Raw genomic sequence first — 20017 nt, 5'->3', positions numbered from 1 at the left:
CGCTTCTTTTTTTAATGAATGTTGCAGCTTAAGTGACTTCCCTAGTAGCTCAGCTGGTAATGAATCCACCTGCAATGCAGGAGACCCTGGTTCAATTCCTGGGTCAGGAAGATCCACTGGAGAAGGAAGAAGCTACCTACTTCAGTGTTCGTCTTCTCTAGTGGCTCAGCTGGCAAAGAATTTGCCCGCAATGCGGGAGACCTGGGTTCAATCCCTGTGTTGGAAAGATCCCTTGGAGGAGGGAAAGGCTACCCACTCAAGTATCCTGGCCTGGAGAATTCCGTGGACTGTATAGTCCATGGGCTTGCAAAGAGTCAAACACAACTTAAGCAGTAATCTAGAAGATCAAAACTTGTTGATTGTCAGGGAGGTTGTAGCTCATAAATATGTAAACTGAGCTTAGAAGTGTATCGACAGCCAACCAGCCAGCAAAGGAAAGTCTATTGACAGTTCTGGAGGTAATCACAAACTAATCATGAGTTCTACTAGCCAAGGAAGGCAGCTCGGTTTTGTTTTTGGGTTGCAGTGCACATGTCTTGTGCTGTCTCTGGCAGTGAAATCAATACTGTGAAATGACCTTTCCTTCAGCCTGGTGCATTCTTTACTCACAGTGCATTAGATGTGCTGAACCATGTGAGCAAATCCAGTATTTTATTAAACTTACTAGATAAGCCTGCTTTGGTAGCTAATAGCATGGAAGTATGGAAATCCCAACTTACTGCAGAAAATTCATTAGGGAATTGATTATTTTTATACCTTTCAAAGGGCTCCTTGTAGATATATGTAAAGGAAGAAGGGAGGTGTTTTATTTTTTTGCTTGATGTTTGTTTTATTTTAAGGTTTTTAGTTAAAGAATTTCAGAGCAGGAAGGCAATCAGAGAGAGGAGATCTATTCTGGGCATCTTATTCTAACCTTACCATTTCACAGGTGAGGAAAGGTGAGGCCTGCAGCCTTAGGTTCCTAGCACCTCTTCCAATTTCAATTATATTTCTTTTTAAAAAATGTTAATCGTGGAACTTCCTTGGTGGTCCAGTGGTTAAGACTCCACACTTCAGTGCAGGAGGCACAAGTTCCATCCCTTGGTGGGTAACTAAGATCCCTCATGCCTCATGGCAAAAATTTAAAAGAAAAAAAAAATTTTTTTTTTAATTTTTTAAATTAAAAGATAGTAGTAAAAATAAAATGTTAATGGCCTAGGTTTACAATTTGTGTTTTTACTGAGCTAAAGTGAAAGAAAGAAAGTAGTGAAGTCGTGCAGTCGTGTCTGACTCTTTGCGATCCCCTGGACTGTAGTCTACCAGGCTTCTCTGTCCATGGGATTTTTCAGGCAAGAGTACTGGAGTGGGTTGCCATTTCCTTCTCCAGGGGATCTTCCGGACCCAGGGATCGAACCCAGGTCTCCTGCATTGCAGGCAGACGCTTTACCCTCTGAGCCATCAGCGAAGCCCTTTACTGAGCCAAGTGCACCCTCAAATAACACTGTTCCTGTGAAGTGTAGGTGCCTTGTAGCGACGTGCCCAGCTCTCCCATCCCACCCTTAGGACTTGCAGTCACTCTTCAGTCATCTCTGTGCTATAAAATCACTCGGTACATTGTTACTTTAAACAGTTACTTTTCAGACCAATTAAGAATTTAAAAAGCACAAAAGTTTAACTTGACCTTCATTTATTTCTTCTTCAGTAACCGTCCTTTATTTATGTGGATCTAAATTTCTGACATAAAATTTTCCTAACCATCGCAACTTAACTCTAACCCTCTTTAACATTTCTTTGCAGGGCAGGCCTATCGAGGATGAATTGTCTGTTTTTACTTGCTTAAGAAAGTCTTTATTCTTCACTTGTGGAGGATACTTTTGCCGAAAGTGGGATTCTAGGCTAGTATTTCTTCTTGCTTTCACAGTTTTTGAAACACAATCCCCTGTTGTTGTTATCCATGATATTCTATAGGTAAAATGGTTTTCCCTCCTCCTCTGACTTTCGATTTTTCTCCTTGGCTTTGCTCTTCTGATGATTAAATATGATATGCGTAGTTTTCAGTTTTCTGTTTACTTTTATTACTATTTTTGACTTCTGGCAATCACTTTTGATTCTTTCTTAGAATTTCAATCTCTCTGCTTATTCATCTGTTCATGCATGTTGTCTCTCTCATTAGAGCCCTTGACATACTAATGGTCAGATCAGATCAGATCAGTCGCTCAGTCGTGTCCGACTCTTTGTGACCCCATGAAAATCGCAGCACGCCAGGCCTCCCTGTCTATCACCAACTCCCGGAGTTCACTGAGACTCACGTCCATCGACTCAGTGATGCCATCCAGCCATCTCATCCTCTGTCGTCCCCTTCTCCTCCTGCCCCCAATCCCTCCCAGCATCAGAGCCTTTTCCAATGAGTCAACTCTTCGTATGAGGTGGACAAAGTACTGGAGTTTCAGCTTTAGCATCATTTCTTCCAAAGAAATCCCAGGGTTGATCTCCTTCAGAATGGACTGGTTGGATCTCCTTGCAGTCCAAGGGACTCTCAAGAGTCTTCTCCAACACCACAGTTCAAAAGCATCAATTCTTCAGCGCTCAGCCTTCTTCACAGTCCAACTCTCATAATGGTAGCTGTTTTAAATCCCCTGAGAATTCTAACATCTATATTATATACAAGAGACTTCCCTGGCAGGCCAGTGGTTAAGACTACACTCTCAAGGCAGGGACCCAGCTTCCATCACAGGTCAGGGAACTAAGATCCTGTATCCTACATGGCACAGCCATGAATAAATAGGTAGGTAGGTAGATAAAAATACAATATATGTGAATCTCATTCTGATGCTTGCCTGAGAGCTCTGATTTCTTGCTTGATCATAGATCTTGATCTGTCTGTTTTGCTTGCCTTTAGCATGCCTTTTAATTTTTGGTTGAACGCTGGACGCACTGTGTTGAGTGATAGGAATTGAGATAAATGGTCTTCTAATGTAAGCATGTATGCTAATCTGGCCAGGAGTTAGGCTGCGTTTAATGTTGGCTCTTGGTGCCAGAGATTTCAGACTGTTCCAGGTAGGGGTCTTGGTTTTGTTTCCCCTCCTGACTTTGGGCTTCTCTGAGTACTTTGTCTCAGAGAGACCCTGTGTCTGGTAGCTCTTTCAGTGACTGTCCGCAGTTTCACTGGAGCCCTGTTAGTGTGGTAGGTAGCAAAGTGTGTGGGAGGGGAGTGTTTCTGGTTTTAGGATTAAATCTCAAGTCTCTTAGTGGGCTTGAGTCTCTGGCCTGTGACCATCACGTGTTTCCTCTTGGATGGCCCTCTTGTCCTTCTGAGGTCAGACATGAAAGCTGGAAGGGGGTAGGTTGAGAGGGATGTCCTTCTCCCATGGTTCTAGGACAAGGGCCTAGTAAATTCTTTTCCCTGGGGAGTAGCCCTCTGTGATAGAGAAATCTCTGGTCATATTTCACAAGCATGACCCTTCCCCTCCACCTGCCAGAGCCGTAAGTAATACTCAACAAAGTAAGTTCAGTTCAGTTCAGTTCAGTCGTTCAATCGTGTCCGACTCTTTGCGACCCCATGAATCGCATCACGCCAGGCCTCCCTGTCCACCAACTCCTGGAGTTCACCCAGACTCACGTCCATCGACTCAGTGATGCCATCCAGCCATCTCATCTTCTGTCATCCCCTTCTCCTCCTACCCCCAATCTCTCCCAGCATCAGAGTCTTTTCCAATGAGTCAACTCTTCGCATGAGGTGGCCAAAGTACTGGAGTTTCAGCTTTAGCATCATTCCTTCCAAAGAAATCCCAGGGCTGATCTGGGGAAGTAAGGTCTTCCCCTAAGACTGTGGTCCCCAGATGTGATCCTTCCAGTTTATGGCTCTGGCACTTATGATCCAAGAAAGCGTATCTTGGCTGTGAGTCTAAATTTACCTCTTCTCTACATTTTGGGGAGACAGCCTTGCAAACTCAGTTCTCCGAGTCCAAGAAAAGCCATTGTTTTTCAGTTTGTCCAGTTTTTTCCCATAAGAACAATAGTAACAACTTCCAAACCCTTCATATGTGGAGCTGAAACCATCCAATGTCCTCTCCATATGGCCTTCCATTGTGTAACCTATAGGATGAACATTAGGAGAAGGAAAACTCAAAGGACTGACAATTTTGTTTCTGAAATGATTTAGAGATAGCAATTTGAAGCTGTGATAAGTGCAAAAATCTTTCAAGGAAATTACATGGTCAGTTGCTTTTTAAAAATATATTTTTCCTTATTATAAAAGTGACATGTATTTATAGTAAACAGTGGTGTGTGACTCTTTGGCAGCACTGTGCTGTTCAGCTGTAGCTGCAGAGCTGGGTTTCAGCGGATGATGCTGCCAGAAGAGGATTCAGAAATGAGGGCCAGCTGATGGACAGTGAATTCTAAGATGACTGAAAAGGAAATAAAGGTAGGGGCAGGCAAAGGATAGGGTCAATGGAAGGTTCGGTGGACTGTAGGTCCTAATGGTCTTAGAACAGTGGTTGTAGGAGGGGTTGATAAGCGACTTGGAAGACCTGACAGGCAGAGGTGATGAGAGACGGAGATACTGAAGGAGGTGAGAGACCGAGATACTGAGGAAGGAGCAGTTTCAGTGATGACGAGGGTCAGTGTGGGACTATGGCCGAGAGTTCCAATTATATTAGTCCTGCTTCTGCCCTCTGTAGAAGGTTACAGCCCTAAGGAAAAGGTTTGTTTGTTTTACGAAAGGGACAAGTAAGAGTCTGGACAAATATGTCTGAAAAGCCCCCAGCACAGTGCCTGGTGCCTAGTAGGCGCTTTACAAGTGAGTGGGTTCTCGTTGGGCTGTTCTTGTCACGGCTGAGCTGTGCCCATGCTCTATAACGTCGTTTTAAACTGCTCGTGTGGGCTGTTGGTGGGGGTGGGCACCAGGTCTTCGTTGTGGCATGCAGGCTTCTCGTTGTGGATCGCGGCTCTAGAGCACGCAGGTTAGGAGCTGCGGTGTGTAGTCTCGAGTTGCACCCCAGCTTACTGGCCCTGTGGCATGGGGGATCTTGAGTTTCCCAGCCAGGGATTGAAGCCGTGTCCCCTGCAATGGGAGGTGGATTGTTAACCACTGGGTCACCAGGGAAGTTCCTATTACATTATTTTAGGATTTTCTGAAACTGGACTAGGAAATGCCCATTGTGCTAAAATTCAGCATTGTAGTGAAGAGTGTTTTGGCAAGATTTCTGTGGTGTGGTTTAAGTAACCTCTTGTAGTCAAAATCATTCTCTGGGACTACATCTCCAGTGCTTAAGTCATGTTTTAATTATTATTTGATCTATTTCCATTTACCTTTTCAGAAATGTGTCCATTCTATAAAGTTTGAAATATAATTTGTCCCAACACCCTAAAAGATGGTGTATCAAGTTTCCTAGGGCTGCTGTAACAAACTATCACAAACTGGGCAACTTAAAATAACAGAACTGTATTCCTTCATAAGCAACTTAAAATAACAGAACTGTATTCCTTCATAATTCTGGGGGCCAGAAGTCCAAAACTGAGGTGTCAGGAGGGCTGCTCCCTTCTGCAGCCTGTAAGGGAGGATCCCTCCTGCCTCCCATACCTTCTGGCGCTGACTCTTCCACCTTCCTTGGCTTATAGATGCAGCACTCCAGTCTCCTCCTCTTGTCACATGGGCACCTTCTCCACCTGCCTCTTCCCTCTTCTGAGGACACCAGTTATCTCAACTAACTCCATCTGCAGTGACCCCATTTCCAGATAAGTCCATATTCTGAGGTGCTGGGAATTATTAGCCCTCAACAGTTCTTTTTGGGGGGACACAATTCAACCCCCAATAGATGGATTTAGGAGAACCTGTACTAACTGTTTCTCTGTTCACCTTGTCCCAGTGATAATATGTCTTATGCCTAAAACCCCAGTTCTGTGGATGTACCTGCTGCTCTAAAAAGAAGAGTGGGTGGAGGTTTGCCTCGGGTTAAGGGCTGAGTCTCTGCAGAAGCACCTTGCTTCTGACGGGGAGCCTGAGTGATGTGCTGGACACCCCCCTCAGTAGTCATGGGCTCCCTGCAAGGCCTTTGAACAATCCAGGCTCGTTTACTAATCCTGCTTCCAAATTGTTGCTTAAAGTATAGATAATTTATTGTCAAATCTTAAATATGTTCCTTGGTTTCCATTTTATGTTTCAGTTAAATTAAACAGCAACCAGGAACCACACTTAGATGTCCATGCAAATTCCAAGGCGCTGCTCTTGCACAGCAGGACTGTGTTTTGCTGAGTCTAAGGAGAATGCAGAATGAATTGCAATAAACAAAGTCCACTCCGGCACCATTTAGATCAATTTAAAATGATAAGGGAATTCAGGGTGCCTATAGCTGCGCTAAACTTATGCTCCATTCTTGTTTTGGCCTCTGGAAAATACAGCAACCACGAGGACATTCAGTTTAGCTGCTGTTTTAAGTTGTGTGTGGGAAGAAGCGTGGACCTCGCAATCAGATCTGATTTTGACTCCAGGCTCCTGCTTTACTGAACCGCCCCTGCCCCCAACCCCATGGTAGGCAAAATAAATGGGCCCCAAAGAGACCTGTACTCTAATCCCTGGAGACTGGGATAGTGAAAAGAACTCTGCAGGTTTGGGGTGGGAGAGTGTCCTGTATCATTCAGAGGAGCTCAATCTAATTACATAAGTCCTTAAAAGCAGAGAAAATTTCCCAGCACTACTTGAAGAGGAAGGGAAAAGGTCAGAGAGTTGTTGGATTTGAGGATGGAGGAAGGGACCAAGAACCAAGGAATGCAGGTGGCCTCCGGAAGCTGCAAAGGAAAGAAAATAGATTCGGTCCTCACACCCCTGGAAGGACTACAGCCCTGCCAATGCTTTGATTTGGGGGCTCCCGACCTCTAGAGCCAAAAGATAATAAACCTGTGTTGTAAGCCTCTAAGTTTGTGGTAATTTAAAATAGTAGTAGAGAAACAATATGTGCACCACTGACTAGCTGTATGACTTTCTGAGTCTTGGGTTTCTCATCCAAAAAAAATATATATATATATATATATATATATATATATATATATATATATAAAATAATATTGATCTTGTATAGTGTATGTGCAGACTTACTGAGATGATGTATGCAAAATCCATCATTAATCATTTCGTGACTTAGTGTCAGGAGTTCGTCCTGAGGAGTCAAACTATTTTCTCTCAGGTACTTAGCCTCCATTTTCAGCCCAGCTGCCATCAGGTGGGGCTTTCTTGGTTGGCTAAGCGGTAAAGAATCTGCCTGCAACGCAGGAGACTTGCAAGAGATACAGGTTTGATCCGTGGGTTGGGAAGATCCCCTGGGGAGGAAATAGCAACCCACTCCAGTATTCTTGCCTGGGAAATCTCATGGGCAGAGGATCCTGGTGGGCTACAGTCTGTGAGGTCGCAGACAGTCAACTTAGCAAGTAAACAGCAACAGCGAGCCCTCGGGTGAAGGGCTGCACGTGGCTCCGTGGTCCACGCCTTCTCGTCAGAGTGTGACGTGTAGACCAGCAGCATCAGCCTCAGACTGGGGCCTTGTTAGGATCACTGAATCTTAGACTGCACCCCAGGCCGACTGAGTCAGAATCTGTGTTTTTTAACAACATCACCAGATAATTGATATGCACTTTAAAACTGAAGAGGCACTACTACACGGTGGTTCTCAAACATCACATACGCTGACAGAACAAGTCCCTGGGTTTAGAATTTAGGAGCATGGTGTTTCAGTATTTGTGTTTTTAGTATATTTTCTAAGTATTTCTAATGTAGAGGGCTATAATCACTGGAATAAATCCTTAGAGATACACTTTATAAGATTCAAATCAGAATTGTAAAATTTTCAATTAATGTCTTTTTCTCTAAGGAAAGCAACTATTCTAGGTAAGTGTTACTAAGTGCTGCATTTTAAAAAGATCCATAGAGGAATAAGCATCAAAGAACAGCAGAGATTCCTTCTCACTAGTTCTTAACTGTTCTGATTCCTATTCAGGCTTTATCATATGCACTTGATTAGACTTCATGAGATTCATCCAGCTTCATTTCACTTAGAAGCAGTATTTCTTAGACAAGTGTGGAACCTTGGCATTAAAAACCTTTGGCTGTTTTCTCTTTAGCAAGAAAGACTTACAACTTAGTAAATTATCAGAAGACAGACAAGAGTTTTTGGAACATTTTCTCCTCCGCACCTCTTCCTCCATAGACAGAAGCATAAAGAGAAGTTTTGGCAGTTGTACTTAGGGCAGCCTAGCCATGTTTCCATGACTTGGAGCACAGTTACATTCCAAGAAACAAAACTAGCGTGGCTTCCCAGCATACCCAGCGCAGAATGTCTGGAGAGAGACTCAGATTCAGGAGTTCCAAGTGCAAACAGCTGGATGAGGGCTCTAGACAGGAGCCAAAATCGAAAATGGGGAGCTGAGCAAACCTGGGCAGAAGGGCAGCCATTTAGGAGGCAGTGGTGAAGCTGCTGGACAGCCACAAATGGCTTCAAGGAACCTCACGAGGATGTGAGGGCAGATGGTCTGGGCTGCCTTTTAGGACAGGGCGAAGACCAGCACTGTACCCTCAGCTTCCACCACGAAGAGCAGAATTAACTGGGAGATGGGCCCAAGCAAGGCGGTGTCTGGAGAAAACTCACCATTGTAGCCTTTGAGGGCTCAGCTGCCTATACGTTCCCTGCAAGGGAACCATGCTCTCTCCACGCTTTTTCTGCTCTAGAAATAGTCTCCTGAGGTCCCACTAGACCCAGCTCACTGGCCCAGAGCCTATGTTGTGGCTCTGGTAATGCAGGCCTGGGCAGGCCATCCTGGGGTCTCCACCTCACTGAACAGAAAACACTATGGCAGCCTTTTTAAAAAACTTTATTGAAGTATAGTTGACTGACAATGTTGTGTTAGTTTCAGGTGTGTAGCAAAGTGAATCAGTTATGCATATACATATATCCACTCTTTTTAAGATTCTGTAGGCCATTCCAGTGTTGAGTAGAGTTCCCCGTGCTATACAGTAGGTCCTTACTGTCTTTTTATATATAGTAATGTGTTATATGTTAATACCAATCTCCTATTGCTCCCCCTACATGTTTCTCCTTTGGTAGCTATAAGTTTGATTTCGACATCTATGAGTCAGTTTCTATTTTGTAAACAAGTTCTGTTTTGTAAACTGGTATCATTTTAAAAATTCTACATAGAAGTGGTAGTATTTGATATTTGTCTCTGACTTACTTAGTTCAGTTCAGTTGCTCAGTCGTGTCCAACTCTTTGCGACCCCATGAACCGCAGCACGCCAGGCCTCCCTGTCCATCACGAACTCCTGGAGTCCACCCAAACCCATGTCCATTGAGTTGATGATGCCATCCAACTATCTCATCCTCTGTTGTCCCCTTCTCCTCCTGCCCACAATCTTTCCCAGCATCAGGGTCTTTTCTTAACTTAGTATGATAACCTATAGATCCATCCATATTGCTGCAAATGGCCTTATTTTGTTCTGTTTTGTGGCTAATGTTCCATTGTATATATGTACCATATCGTCTTTATTCATTTCTTTATTGTAAATAGTACTGCAATGAACATAGGGGTGCATGTATCTTTTTGAATTATGGTTTTCTCTGGGCGTATATGCCCAGGAGTAGGATTGCAGGGTCATATGGTAGCTCTTGGAGAAGGCAATGGCACCCCACTCCAGTACTCTTGCCTGGAAAATCCCATGGACGGAGGAGCCTGGTAGGCTGCAGACCATGGGGTCGCGAAGAGTCGGACATGACAGAGCAACTTCACTTTCACTTTTCCCTTTCATGCATTGGAGAAGGAAATGGCAACCCACTCCAGTGTTCTTGCCTGGAGAATCCCAGGGACGGGGGAGCCTGGTGGGCTGCCGTCTATGGGGTCGCACAGAGTCGGACACGACTGAAGCGACTTAGCAGCAGCAGCAGCAGCAGCAGCAGCAGCAGCAGCATGGTAGCTCTATTTTTAGTTTTTTAGAGAACCTCCATACTGTTCTCTGTAATGATTGTACCAGTTTACATTCCCATCAACAATATGGAAGGGCTCCATTTTCTTCACACCCTCTCTAGCATTTATAGTTTGTAGACTTTTTGATGATGGCCATTTTGACCTGTACGAGGTAATACCTCATTGCTGTTTTGATTTGCATTTCTCTAATGATTAGCGGTGTTGAGCACAGTATCAGAACTGTGATCCCTTCAAACAGATAAAGAATTCTGTTCAGGTAGCCCTGTTGTCCCTTTGCAGTTGCCAGGTCTGCATGATTTATGCAGATGACCTGCCTCTGGTCACTGGAAGCAGATATTAGTATATGAAGAAAACCCCATGATAAGAAGTAGCCTTCCTTGTCAAGGTCAGGAACTTCTCTCAGGAGAAGTCTGAGGGCACGGAATCTGTTCTCTGGGCCAGAAAAACCAAGATTGAACAATTAAAAACTGCAAGGCCAAGTTTCTGAAAAGCAGTTCTGCCAACATCCCAGGACCCAAGCCGGACAGTCTCTTCTGAGATCATCGGGCCCCTCTTCCTTCTAAGCATGGCTAATGTCACCCCTCCAAAGCATGCAGGGACAGCCTGCAGAGGAGGTGCTGGGAGACGAGTACCAATTTAGTTGAATCATTTGAATGCTCTGCACATACCGTAGCAGCCCTGACCTCCAGAGCCTTGTCTTGTTCATTGAGCAACTATGCCCAGTACCTAGCATATGCCAGGAATGGTCCTCAAGTGCTTCACGTCTACTAACTTCTTTACTTTTCATGATACGACCCTCTCCACAGAGAAGACGTGTTCAGGCGGTTGAGTGGCTTGCTCAGGGTCACACAGCAAGCAGGTGACAGAACAAAGCTTTGAAGCCGGGCTTTCAGCTCCAGGGTTTATGCAGATGAGGATAAATCAGGATCTGGATGCTTCCTGCCCTGTCATCTCTGCAGAGGACAAACACCCCAGGATAAATGTTATCAAAACAAGGCGGGAGGAAATCAGGAGTGGCTGGAATAGGCAGTACACTCCCTCCCGGGCGGGTGGGGCTTTGCGTGTTACAGAGCACTTGGGTGTGGGGAGTGGAGCTGTACATAAGAAGCCTCTTTTTGGTGGCTGTACTTGTGAAGGAGGGTGAAGCTGCGAAGCTTGCTGTCCTTTACTCGTCACCAGCCCCGTAAGATCTCAAAGACCCCCGGATCAATCACAAGGTGAGCTGAGGCACAGGGTGAGACCTGTGTACTCTGGGCAGGAGTGGAGGAGACTAGACAGCGGACCAGAGTAGCTGCCCAGCCGGGTGCCAGTCCCCTCGCCTCTGGCCCCGAGGAGGGCGGAGAAGTGGGACTTCCTGGAGAGCAGAGGTCGAGGGTTTGGGAGAGGCACTTGGCCTATTTCTCACCTTCCTGCAAGGTCAGACCCTGAAGAAGTCTCCTGAGAGGCTCTGGTGATTCTGGCAGCAAGGCTGGTGTCCGCCTCTTGGAAGGTGGGGTGAAGCTGGGGGTGGCTGAACTGCTGGTCCTGTAACCGACTCTGACGGTCCTCCAGCTGCCCCTGCGGCCCCGTGACAGCCAGAGCGAAACCTTCTGGTGACTTAGAGTTTAACCAGAGGGAGCGGATTAAAGTGGACAGTCAGTTTTGAAAACAAAATACCTGAATTTGAATCTTTACTCAAGAAGGACTACATTTTCAAATGTCTTTTGTTGTTGTTCAGTCACTAAGTCGTGTCCAACTCTTTGTGACCCCATGGACTGCAGCACACCAGGCTTCCCTGTCCCTCACTGTCTCCTGGAGTTTGTTAAAATTCACGTCCATTAAGTTGGTGATATTATCTAACCATCTCATCCTCTGCCTCCCTCTTCTCCTTTTGCCTTCAATCTTTTGCAGCATCAGGGTCTTTTCCAATGAGTCGGCTCTTCACATCAGGAGACGGATTGAGGTATTGGAGCTTCAGCTTCAGCATCAGTCCTACCAATGAATATTCATCGATTGGTTGATTTCCTTTAGGACTGACTGGTTTGATTTCCTTGCGGTCCAAGGGCTCAGCACCACATTTTGAAAACATCAATTCTTTGGTGCTCAGCCTTCTTTATGGTCCAACTCTCACATCTGTACATGATTACTGGAAAAGCCATAGCTTTGACTATACCGACTTTTGAAGCAAAGTAATATCTCAGTTTTTTAATACTCTGTTTAGGTTTGTCGGAGCTTTTCTTCCAAGGAGCAAGCGTTTTAATTTCAAGCTACAGTCACCATCAGCAGTGATTTTGGAGCCTAAGAAAATAAAATCTGTCATTGCTTCCCCTTTTTCCTTATCTATTTGCCATGAAGTGACGGGACTGGGTGCCATGATCATAGGTTTTTGAATGTTCAGTTTCAAGCCAGCTTTTTCACTGTCTTCTTTCACCCTCATCAAGAGACTGTTTGGTTCGTCTTCATTTTCTGCCATTAGCGTGGTGTCATCTGCATATCTGAGATTGTTGATTTCTCTAGGCAGTCTTGATTTCAGCTGGAGCTTCATCCAGCCGGACGTTTCACATGATGTACTCCTTATATAAGTTAAATACACAGGGTGACAATGTACAGCCTTGACGTATTCCTTTCCCAATTTTGAACCAGTCTGTTGTTCATATCCAGTTTTAACTATTGCTTCTTGACCTGCATACAGGTTTTTCAGGAGGCAGGTAAGGTGGTCAGGTTCTCCCATCTCTTTAAGAATTTTCCACAGTTTGTTGTCATCCATGTGGTCAAAGGCTTTAGCATAGTCAATGAAGCAGAAGTACATGCTTTCCTGGAATTCCCTTGTTTTTTCTGTCATCCAACAGATGCTGGCAATTTGATCTCTGGTTCCTCTGCCTTTCCTACTTTGGACATCTGGAAGTTCTCAGTTCATGTACTTTTGAAGCTTAGATTGGAGGATTCTGAGCATTACTTTGCTAGCTTGTGAAATGAGTACAATTGTATGGTAGTTTGAAATTCTTTGGCATTGCCCTTCTTTGGGATTGGAATGAAAACTGACCTTCCAGTCATGTGGCCACTGCTGAATCTTCCAAATTTGCTGGCATATTGCATGCAGCACTTTAACAGCATCATCTTTTAGGATTTGAAGTAGCTCAACTGGAATTCCTTCACCTCCACTAGCTTTGTTTGTAGTAATGCTTCCTAAGACCCACTTGACTTCACACTCCAGGATGTCTGGCTCTAGGTGAGTGACCACACCATTGTAGTTATCTAGGTCATTAAGACCTTTTATGTATAGTTCTTCTGTGTATTCTTGCCACCTCTTCTTAATCTCTTTTGCTTCTGTTAGGTCCATACCATTTCTATCCATTATTGTGCCCATCTTTGCATGAAATATTCCCTTGGTATCTCTAATTTTCTTGAAGAGATCTCTAGTCTTTCCCATTCTATTATTTTCCTCTATTTCTTTTCATTGATCACTTAGGAAGGCTTTCTTATCTCTCCTCGCTAGTCTCTGGAACTCTGCATTCCATTGGGAATATCTTTTCCTTTTTCCTTTTCCTTCTCTTCTTTTCTCAGCTATTTGTAAGTCCTCGTGAGACAACCACTTTCTTTCTTGCATTTCTTTTTCTTTGGGATGATTTTGGTCACCGCCTCCTGTACAATGTCATGAATCTCCGTCCATAGTTCTTTGGGCACTCTGTCTACCAGATCTAATCCCTTGAATCTATTTCTCACTTCCACTGTATAATCGTAAGGGATTTGATTTAGGTCATACCTGAATGGTCTAGTGGTTTTCCTTACTTTCTTCAGTTTAAGCCTGAATTTTGCAATAAGGAGTTCATGATCTGAGCCACAGTCAGCTCCCAGTCTTATTTTTGCTGACTGTATAGAGCTTCTCCATCTTTGGCTGCAAAGAACGTAATCAGTCTGATTTTGGTATTGACCATCTGGTGATGTCCATGTGTAGAGTCGTCTCTCTTGTTGTTAGAAGAGGGCATTTGCTATGACCAGTGTGTTCTCTTGGCAAAACTCTGTTAGCCTTTGCCCTGCTTCATTTTGTACTTCAAGGCCAAACTTGCTTGGTATTCTAGGTATCTCTTTACTTCCTACTTTTGCATTGCAGTTCCCTGTGACATCTTTTTTTGGTGTTAGTTCTAGATGGTCTTGTAGGTTTTTATAGAATCTTTTGACTTCGGCTTCTTCAGCATTAGTGGTTGGGGCATAGACTTGACTTACTGTGATGTTGTATGGTTTGCCTTGGAAATGAACCAAGATCATTCTATCCGTTTTGATCTTACACCCAAGTTCTGCATTTTGGGCTCTTTTGCTGACTATGAGGGCTACTCCATTTCTTCTAAGGGATTCTTGCCAACAGTAGGAGATATAATGGTCATCTGAATTAAATTCGCCCCTTCTGATCCACTTTAATTCACTGATTTTTAAAATGTTGATGCTCACTCTTGCCATCTCCTGCTTGACCACGTCCAATTTACCTTGATTCATGAACCTAATATTCCAGGTTCCTATGCAATATTGTTCTTTACATCATTGATCTTTACTTTCACCACCAGGGACATCCACAACTAGGTGTCATTTCTGCTTTGGCTCAGCCTCTTCATTTTTTTCTGGAGCTATTTGTCTGCTCTTCCCCAGTAGCATATTGGACACCTACTGACCTAAAGGACTCATCTTCTGGTGTCGTATCTTTTTGCCTTTTCATACTTTGCATGGGATTCTCAAGGCAAGAATACTGAAGTGGTTTGCCATTCCCTTCTCCAGTGGACCACATTTTGTCAGAACTCTCCACTATGACCCGTCCATCTTGGATGGCCCTGCACAGCATGGCTTGTAGCGTCATTGAGTTACACAAGGCTGTGATCCATGTGATCATTTTGGTTAGATTTCTGTGATTATGGTTTTCTTTCTGGAGGCCGAAATTACAGTTCTTACTTCTGTCTGCCCCCTGGTGGATGAGGATAAGAGGCTTGTGCAGGCTTCCTGATGGGAGGGACTGGCTGTGGGGAAAACTGGGTCTTGCTCTGGTGGGCAGGGCCCTGCTCAGAAAATCTTTAATCCAGTTGTCGGCTGATAGATGGGGCTGGCTCCCTCCCTGTTAGTTGTTTGGCCTGAGATGACCCAATCCTGGAGTCTACAGTCTACAGGGCTACTGATGACCTCCAGAAAGGACTTATGCCAACACATGCCTCCCAGGACTGCTGCTGTCCCTATGTGCCCCTGAGTGCCACTATGTGCCCCTGAGTGCTCCTGTCCCTATGGCAGGCCACTTCCAACCCACACCTCCTCCACAGGAGACCCTCATATGCTCACAGGCTTAGTCTCTTGTGGGGTCACTCCTTTCACCTGGGTCCAGACCTATATTAGAATTTAAGAGAAGAGAGAGTCTTTCTTAGGCCTCATACCAAGGTATCAAGAATAAAATAGTATAACAATAAAAAAATACCTTGCCATTGTCACTTGTGATTAAACTCTCTGAGGGAGTTTTCAGTTTGGAATAGAAGTGGTTTGTGCACAAGTCTGACATTTCTGTATTCCACGCTCTTACATTATCCTCATACCATCTAGAACAGTTAATGTAGCAGGTAAGAATGAAGGCTCTGGCACCCAACTGCTTGGGTTTGAAATACGACTTTGTCTCCTTCTAGTTGTATGACGTTGGGCAAATGACTTAAATTTCCTGTAACTTTGTTGCCTAAATGTGTGTAAAAATAGTGCCTTTTTCGCTCCAAAAGTTGCTTAAAGGTTAGATAAGGTAATGCCTGTAAAGCACTTTTAGAGCAGTGCCTGATATATTTTAAAATGCTTCATAAATGTTGGCTGTTACGACAATTGTCATTATTATATTTTAATAGCTACCTAAAAGATTATTCTACTCCATGGATAAAGAAACTGAGTTCAAATATGGGTGGTTGTGGCCAGAGATAATTGCAAAGATTTAAGCCAGGTGGTGGACTCTGGGCACAGTAGGTGGGAGAGGAGGTGGAGGAAGAGGAGCTGGCATGTAGAGTTGGGAGAACTTGTGGTGTGGTCAGGGGACAGCAACAAGACCACGCCACTGGTGAGGATGAACAGGCCATGGTGAAGATCATGGGGCAGAAAACGTGTGGAGGGTCTCCTGTACCTGGCTTTCTCTCTTGGCTGCCTGCCCGAGGTCTCTCTGCATCCAAGGAGGATGCCTATTTTCCTTGTAGGGCTGGGGAAAAAGCTGCTGTGTCTTTGAGAGTCCACACCAGCGCTCTCTCCAGTGAGAGCCTTTGGTTAAGGTTCTTGTGCGCTGGGCAGGTTCCTGGTATAGTGTGTCTCCGTGTCCAGAGTGCATCCCACCTCCCTGGCAGAGAGAAGTTTATTTCAGTCTCAGCTTCCATTCTCCATGAGTTGTGACTCCATTGTTGTGGGGATGGAACCCACTTCAGACTGGCTTAAGAAAGATGGGAATTTATTGGCTCCATTAGTTGACATTGTGGAAATATATTGGTTTCAGGTGCTGTCTGACCCAGTGTTGTGACAACCCAGTTTCTGGCTATTTCTTGGCTCTGCTTTGCATAGTGTTGACTTCCTGGGCAACTCCAGGTACTTGTCATCTTCCTTATGGAGATTCCAGCAGAAAAAGTGCTTTTTCCCCTGCTGCCCCAGCAGAGGGCTTTTTGTATCTGACTGGTTCTTGTTGGGCCACTGACTTAATTCTGAACCAATCACTGGGGCAAAAAGAACTCACTGCCCTGACGGCATGGCAAACCTGTGTCCTGCACCTGCGTTTGGAACCAGAAACAGAATCGCCAGGATGAGGACTGAACACAGGGAGGAAACTCCCAGGAGAAGGGCTAAAACAACAAAAAACAAACAAAAGTATCTTCTCTGCACTGAGCCAAAGAATAACTGGTAAACATGGGAGCTGTGTGTCTGGAATATAGAGCCAAGTGGCATTTAGTCTTTGTCGTCCTGGAGAGCAATGTCTGCCGCTGTTCTTTTCCTATTTGCTGTCAGATTCCTTGGACTTTGCCATGTGGGCCCTGTCCTCACTGCTATTTGCTTATCTTTAAGCCTGACCACTTGTGGTTAGCTACCCTAGAACACAACATTTAAGCTCTGTCTTTCTAATTAGGATTATATGACATGTGCTCTTGTCTCGTCCCTGTGATCTTGAACTCGCAGTCTCTCTCTTGTTCTGCCGTGGTCTGAACAGAAAGCTGCTCTCCAGTGAGGGACACAGCATGGCATCACATCTCATCCAGACTTGTTCACTGCCTCAGGATGCCGCTCATGATGGTCCCTCACTTCGCCCACCTGGACCTGAGTTAGCTGATAAGCTCCTGGGGTGCATGACTAAGCTCCATGATGAAGGGGCCCCATGTCATTTAATTCTTAAATCCTCTTACATAGGCTGTTTGACATTTCTGAGTAGGACTAAGGCTGCCAAGATGTAAATGTAGTGAATCAGTTAAAAATGTAAGCAGAGGCCTCGCCAACGACGGGCTTTCAGTGCCAGGCAGGGTGTCTGGACTTGTGTCCTGTTGACAACGAGGAGCCATTGACTGTTCCTGAGTGGAGAGAGACAGCCCCTCCTCATGACCGCTGCTCACCAAGCACATACTAAATGTCAGGCCTGGCACATATGTCCTTTACACCTGTGATCTTACTTCACAGCCAAGGTAATTCAGCAAGAGAAGTCTCTTTTCATATGGCACCTACTCACCTGAAATTACACCTTGTTCTTGGCAAGAATCCCTGAAAGCACAGAGGACCTACGGAAAACCAACCATCCCCCCACTCAATGCACCGAGTGACATGTTCCCTTCTCATCCTGTAATGTGTAAGCGGGGCAGGATTCGTCCTTCTCACTGTTTGTCTGGACAGCTGAGGAAGACGTCACACAAGGGTTAAAATAACAGTGGAAAGGAGATGACGCACCTCCCTCCCAGCCAGTGCTTCCCTCCTCTTAGCCTCTTTTCCAGACTGGAGATATCTGTACTCCCATCTTCCCATTCCTTCCTCCAGCCCCCACTCTCCACCATTGATTTCCCTGTTAATTCCACACCCCTTAGATCTGATCGCCACTTGCTCACCCCCTTTCTTCTTCATGGCCCTTTCTGCCACAGAGTGGCCTCTTGGACTTGTTGACTCTGTCCCCCAGCTCTGTCATCTGCATCACTTTCTCTGTGTCTTTCCATGCATATCTGCTGGCCTTTGTTGATTGACTTCCTCCCTTGTCTTTTAAAGTCGTATCCTCTTGTCTGTTTTGCCAGATTTACTCCCCAGTGGAATTGCATTTCCCCTGCTGCTTATCTAGCATTGTCCAACTTTCATTTCTGTCAAAGACAGCCCCGAGCTGCATACTAGCATTCTTCATCTTATTTCTCCTTTGTGATAGCCTGCGTTCAGACTCCAGCTCCACGCGCACTGGCTCTGTGGTCCTGCAGCACTGCTTTACTCTCTGCACCTCTGTGTCCCCCTCTGTTAAAGGGGGATGCTGTTATTATTTCCCCAGTAGGATTCCTGTAAAGATTAAATGAACAATTCAATATGTGAAAAGGGATCAGAACATGACCTGCACAAAGCAGTCCTTGGATGAGTATTAGCTCTTACGGTTGTTTCGGTGCTGGTGTCACGTTGTTCTGATGTGTAGGTTCACAACGAGGGTTCCTCAAGAACAGCAGACATGGAGCTGCCTCCATGCTGGAGGGACACAGGTGAGTTTGAGGGTGACCAGGAGGAAGGATGGCGTGTGTCTCCTTTGCCAGCTTGGTGTTCTCGTGAACTCACTTTGCAGACTTGGGAGGAAGGTCGCCTGTCCTTCAAAGGGGAGAAGAGACCGTTCTTGTGTACCAGTTAAGTAATAAAATGAAAAATAAAGTAGTTTGGGTAAATACTGACTTGGTAGGATTGGTACTCCATCTGTTTTGTTCCCTTCTGATGCCCGGACAAGATTCCTAAATGCAGTTTGGATTTTGAAAACATCTGGAATCAGCCAAGCACATTTCCGAAGCTGTTGGGTGCTGACATTGTAATCTATATTTCTTGCCGCTCAGCTTGCCTGCCTGCAGTGCATCCACCTCCAAAGATGAGGCCAATGACAGGCTCTAGTCAGCATCCTGCCTCAGGGGACTGAGGGTCCTTATGAGTGTTTTGTGTGTGTGCATGCACTTCATCTTTGCTTCTGATTATAAGTGTACTAATGTTCTTTATTGAAACACTGCAAAATAAAAAGATAAAGAAGCAGCAACTCATAATCCATTCACCCAGAAATAACCACTCTTAAAGTTGTGATGTGTGTGTGTGAAGGATTTTGTGTATACACACACGACTTTTACTATATGTGGTTTTTAAAAAAACAAAGCCAGGATTGTTTGCATATGCATTTAGAATGCTGGCATTTTTGATAGCATTATATCCTGTTTTTTCTATCATTATATAGTTTTTATAAATACATTTGAAAACTGCCTTAATATTTGGTGGGTGGGTGTTCTGTCAGTTCAGGTCCTCCGAGATGCCAGGAGAAGATTAGCTGCACGAGGAACATATAGGGAGAAATCTCTGTGAAGAACAGAGGGAGAGGGAGCAGGAATGGGCAGATGGGGTGGTGAGAGGAGACAAGGAGGAAGGGTTGGCCAGGAGGAGAATCATGGTCCTGGAAGGGCTTGTGCAGGCTGGTGGAGGGTCAGCCCCTGGCAGAGGTTGCCCTTCACACAGTTCTCATGTTGGGGAAGAATGGCCTGACTCTAATGCCCCCATCTGTCAGTGGTGGGGTGGGCAGCAGGGAGAAGGCATGACCTCGACATGAACACAGTGTGGAGCCAAAGGGATGGCAGCCGAAACCTTCCAGTCAACAGTCCCTCATGGAAGATTCTGTTGAAGGAGATCTGAATGGCACCGCTTCCTGGTCACCACAGGCATGCCCTGAATTCTTTAATTAACCCTTTATTGTTAGCTATTTTAACCATTATCATTTTTTGTCATTATACATTAAGAAGCAATAAATATTCCTTGACATAAATCTTGGTGTTCTTCATTGATAATTTCTTTAGCATAAATTAATATGTGGACTTCTGGTTGAACATGATGCATTGAAAGTAAGTTTTCTTGGGCT

The 20017-nt window shown here is 44.9% G+C and overlaps 1 long non-coding RNA gene across 1 annotated transcript; it reads left to right on the top strand.

Moving 5' to 3' along the window:
- The first annotated feature begins 9912 nt into the window (after positions 1–9912).
- On the top strand, positions 9913–19140 carry LOC129632918 (uncharacterized). The gene is made up of 4 exons (XR_008704749.1): positions 9913–11165; positions 11839–11890; positions 18557–18620; positions 18960–19140. It is a non-coding gene; the product is annotated as an uncharacterized LOC129632918 (long non-coding RNA).
- Positions 19141–20017: the final 877 nt, after the last annotated feature.

This window comes from Bubalus kerabau, chromosome 18 (assembly GCF_029407905.1).
Source record: "Bubalus kerabau isolate K-KA32 ecotype Philippines breed swamp buffalo chromosome 18, PCC_UOA_SB_1v2, whole genome shotgun sequence".
Classification (NCBI taxonomy): domain Eukaryota; kingdom Metazoa; phylum Chordata; class Mammalia; order Artiodactyla; family Bovidae; genus Bubalus; species Bubalus kerabau.
This window is presented reverse-complemented; position numbering and strand designations above follow the sequence as displayed.